The following is a 6,908-nucleotide window of genomic DNA, read 5'->3' as shown; positions in this document are numbered from 1 at the left end:
GACAGTTTACATTTATACCAAGCCAATTAACCTGCATACCTGCATGTCTTTGGACTGTGGGAGAAAATCGAAGATCTCAGAGAAAACCTACGCGGTCACGGGGGAAAGCACAGTACAAACTTCGTACAGACAGTACCCGTAGTCGGGATGGGACCCAGGTCTCTGGCGCTGCAAGCGCTGAAAAGCAGCAACCATGCCACTGGCCTTGCAAGAAGTACTCTCCCAGACAGTGTGGTGCTCCACAGTAAAGTGTCTCTCCATGGAGTACTGCCCTTCTGACTACACGTTACTGCTCATCACTCTTCCACCAACACTGCAACTCTATCAGTCCTACCTCCCACACTGTGGTATTTCCTCGACAACTCTGCCCAACACCGTGAGAAGTAGCGGAGAGCTGACGAAGTAGCCCAGTCCACCACACTCCCCACCATTGTAGATGTAGCCCAGCCCATCACACACACCACACCCCACCATTGCAGCCCAGTCCACCACACTCCCCACCATTGTAGATGTAGCCCAGTCCATCACACACACCACACTCCCCACCATTGTAGATGTAGCCCAGTCCATCACACAATTCGCACTCCCCACCATTGTAGATGTAGCCCAGCCCATCACACACACCACACTCCCCACCATTGTAGATGTAGCCCAGCCCATCACACACATCGCACTCCCCACCATTGTAGATGTAGCCCAGTCCATCACACACACCACACTCCCCACCATTGCAGCCCAGTCCACCACACTCCCCACCATTGTAGATGTAGCCCAGTCCATCACACACATCGCACTCCCCACCATTGTAGATGTAGCCCAGCCCATCACACACACCACACTCCACACCATTGTAGATGTAGCCCAATCCATCGCACTCCCCACCATTGTAGATGTAGCCCAGCCCATCACACACACCACACTCCCCACCATTGTAGATGTAGCCCAGTCCATCACACACACCACACTCCCCACCATTGTAGATGTAGCCCAGTCCATCACACACACCACACTCCCCACCAGTGACTCCATCCACCCTACACGCTGCCTCCTAAAAGCAGCCGACATAATCAAAGACTTGTCCCACTTTTGTTTTACACAGTGGGTGGTGAATGCCTGGAATGTGCAGCCAATGGTGGTGGAGGCAGATGGATAGTGGCATTTAGGGATCTTTTGGATAGGCGCATGGATATGGAGGGATATGGATCACGGGCACTAGACAATAGGTGCAGGAGTAGGCCATTCAGCCCTTCGAGCCAGCACCACCATTCAATGTGATCATGGCTGATCATTCTTAATCAATACCCCGTTCCTGCCTTCTCTCCATACCCCCTGACTCCGCTATCTTTAAGAGCTCTATCTAGCTCTCTCTTGAAAGCATTCAGAGAATTGGCCTCCACTGCCTGCTGAGGCAGAGAATTCCACAGATTTACTACTCTGACTGAAAAAGTTTTTCCTCATCTCTGTTCTAAATGGCTTACCCCTTAGTCTTAAACTGTGGCCCCTGGTTCTGGACTCCCCCAACATTGGGAACCTGTTCCCTGCCTCTAACGTGTCCAACCCCTTAATAATCTTATATGTTTCATAAGATCCCCTCTCATCCTTCTAAATTCCAGTGTATACAAGCCTAGTCTCTCCAGTCTTTCAACGTACGACCGTCCCGCCATTCCGGGAATTAACCTAGTGAACCCACGCTGCACGCCCTCAATAGCAAGAATATCCTTCCTCAAATTTGGAGACCAAAACTGCACACAGTACTCCAGGTCTCACTAGGGCCCTGTACAACTGCAGAAGGACCTCTTTGCTCCTATACTCAACTCCTCTTGTTATGAAGGGCAACATTCCATTGGCTTTCTTCACTGCCTGCTGTACATGCATGCATGCTTCCTTTCAGTGACTGATGCACTAGGACACCCAGATCTCGTTGTACGACCCCTTTTCCTTACTTGACACCATTCAGATAATAATCTGCCTTCCTATTCTTACCTCCAAAGTGGATAACTTCACATTTTCCACATTAAACTGCATCTGCCATGCATCTGCCCACTCACACAACCTGTCCAAGTCACCCTGCAACCTCATAGCATCTTCCTCACAGTTCACACTGCCACCCAGCTTTGTGTCATCTGCAAATTTGCTAATGTTACTTTTAATCCCTTCATCCAAGTCATTAATGTATATTGTAAATAACTGCGGTCCCAGCACTGAGCCTTGTGGTACCCCACTAGTTACTGCCTGCCATTCTGAAAGGGACCCATTTATCCCCACTCTTTGCTTTCTGTCTGTCAACCAATTTTCTATCCATGTCAGTACCCTACCTCCAATACCATGTGCTCTAATTTTGCCCACTAATCTCCTATGTGGGACCTTGTCGAAAGCTTTCTGAAAGTCAAGGTACACCACATCCACCGGCTCTCCCCTGTCAATTTTCCTAGTTACATCGTAAATACATGCAGAGATTGGTTTATATTCCATCATGTTGGGCACGGACATTATGGGCTGACGTACACACATACCTCACATGGTCACACACATACCTCACATGTCATATTTGACCTCTGACCCTAAACAAACATTTACCAGCATAACATAAAATTTCCACTTGATAAACGTCGACATTTATAAGTCATATATACGGTACAAAACAATATGCCTGTAATGCTTTCAGAATTAGAAGAGATGTATCCCACAATTTTTCATATTTTTGGTCACACACGTGACTAAGAATGGCCCATGACCACCTGCTGTTGGTCCTCCGTGTGCTGTCAAAACAGCACCGACCCGCCGAGGCATGGACTCTACAAGACCCCTGAAGGTGTCCTGGTATCTGGCACCAAAACATTAGCAGCAGATCCTTCCTGTAAGTTGCGAGGTGGGGCCGCCGTGGATCGGATTTGTCGATCCGGCACATCCCACAGATGCTCAATCGGATTGAGATCTGGATAATTTGGAGGCCAAGGGCAACACGGTGAACACTTCATCATGTTCCTCAAACCATTCCCAAACAATGTGTGCAGTGTGGCAGGGTGCATTATCCTGCTGAAAGAGGCCACTGCCATCAGGGAATACCATTGGCATGAAGGGGTGTACCTGGTCTGCAACGATATTTAGGTGGGTGACACGTGTCAAATTGACGTCCACATGAATGGCCGGACCCAGGTTTCCCAGCAGAACATTGCCCAGAGCATCACACTCCCTCCACCGGCTTGTCGTCTTCCCACAGTTAGTTCGGACCCGATGGGATAGCTTTCGTTGCCCTCGCACTCGATGAGCCTTGGGAGTCCAACACCCTGTCACGGGTTCGTGGTTTGTCCTTCCTCGGACCATTATCGGTAGGTAGTCACCACTGCTGACCAGTCTGAAGAAGGGTCTCGACCCAAAACGTCACCCATTCCTTCTCTCCCAAGAAGCTGCCTGACCTGCAGTTATTTTCTTATACTGCTGACCGGGAGCACCCCACAAGCCTTGCCGTTTCGGAGATGCTCTGACCTAGTCGTCTGGCCATAACATTTTGGCCCTTGTCAAAGTCGCTCAGGTCCTTACTCCTGCCCATTTCTCCTGCATCCAACACATCAACATCAAGAACTGACTGTTCACTTGCTGCCTAATATATCCCACCCCTTGACAGGTGCCATTGCAACAAGATATTCAATGTTATACACTTTACCTATCAGTGGTCATAATGTTTTGTCTCATTGGTGTGTGTACATATATATACGCACACACACACACACTAATACACACATATATATATATAGACAATAGGTGCAGGAGGAGTCCATTTGGCCCTTCGAGCCAGCACCCCCATTCAATGTGATGATGGCTGAGGGAGGTGGGGGGGAATGGGGGCGGAGGCAGGGCTGGAGGGAGTGGGGGTGGGGGCAGGGGAGGGGCAAGTGGGGGTGGGGTAGGGGATGGAGTGGGTCAGTGGGGGGAGGAGAGGGGGGATAGGGGGATTGAGTAGAGGGGGGGTTGAGGGTGCTACACCAATACAGGAGAGGCTTTGGGTCCAGGGCTCACTCAGTGATACCCTCTTCCCTGTCCCCCCCGTACGAGGAACGGGTCCACTTGGTCCTCGCCCCCCGCCTCTCGTCCCTCACCTCTCCCCTCACCTCTCTCCCCTTGCTCGCACCCGGCCCCGGGGGAGACTCGCACGCCGGCAGTCAGCGTGGCACGCACGGGCACTGGTAAGTGGCTTTCACTGCCAACGGGTCCACGGAGGGGAGTGGGCGTGGGGGCTGAGTGGGTGGAGGGGAGGGCGGGGGTAGGGGGGAGGAGGGGGTGGAGGGAGAGAATGGGGGTGGGGGATCAGGGGTCAGGGGAGCGTTGGGATGGGGAGGGGAGAGTGGGGGTGGGTGGAGGAGGGGGTGGGGGGGAAGGGGGCAGTGGGGGTGGGGGAATAGAGAGTGGGGGGGGGATGGGGACAGTGGGGAGCAGGAGAGAGTGGAGGAGGGGAGAGTGGGGGTGGAGGGAAGGGGTGGTGGGGAGAGTGGGGGTGGGGGGAGGAAAGATTGGGGGTGGGGTGCGGGCAGGGGGGGAGGGGGGAATGGGGGTGAAGGCAAGGCTGGGGGAGGGGCAAGTGGGGTAGGGGGGTGGAGTGGGTCAGTGGGGAGAGGAGGGAGGATTAGGGGGATTGAGTCCAGGGCTCACTCAGTCACACCCTCTCCCCTTCCCTGTTCCCCCTCTACGAGGAATGGGCCCAACAGGTCCACTTGGTCGAGTATATATATATATGTGTGTGTGCACAGACACACACGGACACATATATATGCATGGCCACACACACACATATATATATACGCACACGCATACACTAATACACATATATATACACGCACAGACACACACGGACACATATATACACGGACACACACATACACATATACACACGCAGATATACACACACGCGGTGGCCTTGTGGTCAGACACCTGTCATTCAGGGAATGTGAGGCAAAGAGTGTCAAAGAGAATGTAAGCTTGGTTGTTGGGTTTCAGGTCGCAGGTGCTGTGGAAACAAAATAAACCTGCTTTTGCTTAGCCACCATGTTGGTGGGAGTGGAGGCCCCTGTACAAGTTGCCAGACACTGACCCTTACCCTGCTGAGGTTGTCAGTTTTAAACTGATCTCCTTTATTCAGGTTTCTAATTTAAACCATCAAATCCTTAGGTAAAATCTGGACAAAATCCAAATGCCAAACAGGGCTGCGGGCAGGACATGTTCTCCCACTTCGGTGTGATGTTTTGGGAGGGTGCTCAGTACACACACAGGTCCCTGGTGACGGCCACAATCTGGATTTAACACAGAACAGTACAGAAGCAGGCCGTTTGGCCCACCATGTCTGTGCCGAACATGATGGCAGGACCGTCACTTATCTCCCCGCACATAATCCCTATCCCTCTATCCCTTGCATATCCACGCACCTATCCAAAAGTCTATTAAATGCCACTAAACGATTGGGAAAATTAGGTTAACCCTTCATCCATTACAAATAACAATGGGGAGTAGGAACTTCACGGCAGGTCCAGCAGCATCCTTGGGGAGACATCACCAAGAGTCCACCAGCGGTATGCTCTGCTTCTCTCTCCACTGATACTGCCTGACATGTTGAGGGTTTCCAGCAATGCTTCCATTTGGGACGTAGGTGGAACTGGCAGCTGAAATATAATCAGGATTAGGTTAAGTAGGAAAAGAAAGACACTGGAGTAACTCAGCGGGTCAGGCAGCATCTGTGGAGAACATGGATAGGTGACGTTTCACAGAGTGCTGGAGTAACTCAGCGGGTCAGGCAGCATCTGTGGAGAACATGGATAAGTGACGTTTCACAGAGTGCTGGAGTAACTCAGCGGGTCAGGCAGCATCCGTGGAGAACATGGATAGGTGACGTTTCACAGGGTGCTGGAGTAAACTCAGCGGGTCAGGCAGCATTGCTGGAGAACATGGATAGGCAACGTTTTGGATTGGAAGGAAAGACCTAACCTGAAACGACACCTATCCATGTTCTTCTGAGATGCTGCCTGACCCGCTGAGTAACTCAGCACTCTGTCATTTTTGTAAAACAGCAGTGGGCCAAGTGGTGAAAGGATCTCTGGTTTCCTCCCACACTCCAAAGACATCCATGTTTTTACATTAATTGGCTTGGTGTAATTGTAAATTGTCCCTAATGTGTGTGGGATAGCGTTAGTGTGCGGGGATTGCAGTTTGGCGCTGACTCGATGGGCCAAAGGGCTTGTTTCCACACTGGATCTCCGAACTCTAAACTAAAGGTCGAACCCAATAGAGCTAGAGGGTAGAGAGCAGTAACTGACTGGACACGCAGGTCTCGTTGCACCTCCCCTTTTCCTAATCTGACACCATTCAGATTATAATTGCAAGATAAAGTCCAATAAAGTCCGATTAAAGACAGTCCAAGGGTCTCCAAATTAACTCATTGTTCAGACGGTTCAGTTGCCTGATAACAGCTGGGAAGAAAGCCATCATTCCTGCCTCACTGGACCCACATGAGTTTGCTTACAGAACAAATAGATCCACAGTGGACACCATCTCTCTGGCTCTTCATACCGTCCTGACTCACCTGGAGAGACAGGGCACAAACGTGAGGATGCTATTTATAGACTATAGCTCTGCCTTCAATACTGTCATCCCCACCAAGCTCACCTCCAAACTACATCCAGCTAGGCCTCAGCTCGTCAATATGCAACTGGATCCTGAATTTCCTGACGGAGCGCCCTCAGGCAGTGAGACTGGGCCTCCACCTGTCCTCCACCACCCTGAGTACCGGCACACTGCAAGGTTGTGTATTGAGCCCCATCCTCTACTCCCTCTTCACACATGACTGTGTTCCTGCATTCGCCACCAACACCATCGTCAAATTTGCGGATGACACAATGGTGATCGGGCTGATCTCCAACGGC

Source organism: Rhinoraja longicauda, chromosome 22 (genome assembly GCF_053455715.1).
Source record: "Rhinoraja longicauda isolate Sanriku21f chromosome 22, sRhiLon1.1, whole genome shotgun sequence".
In the NCBI taxonomy this organism is placed as follows: domain Eukaryota; kingdom Metazoa; phylum Chordata; class Chondrichthyes; order Rajiformes; family Arhynchobatidae; genus Rhinoraja; species Rhinoraja longicauda.
This window is presented reverse-complemented; position numbering follows the sequence as displayed.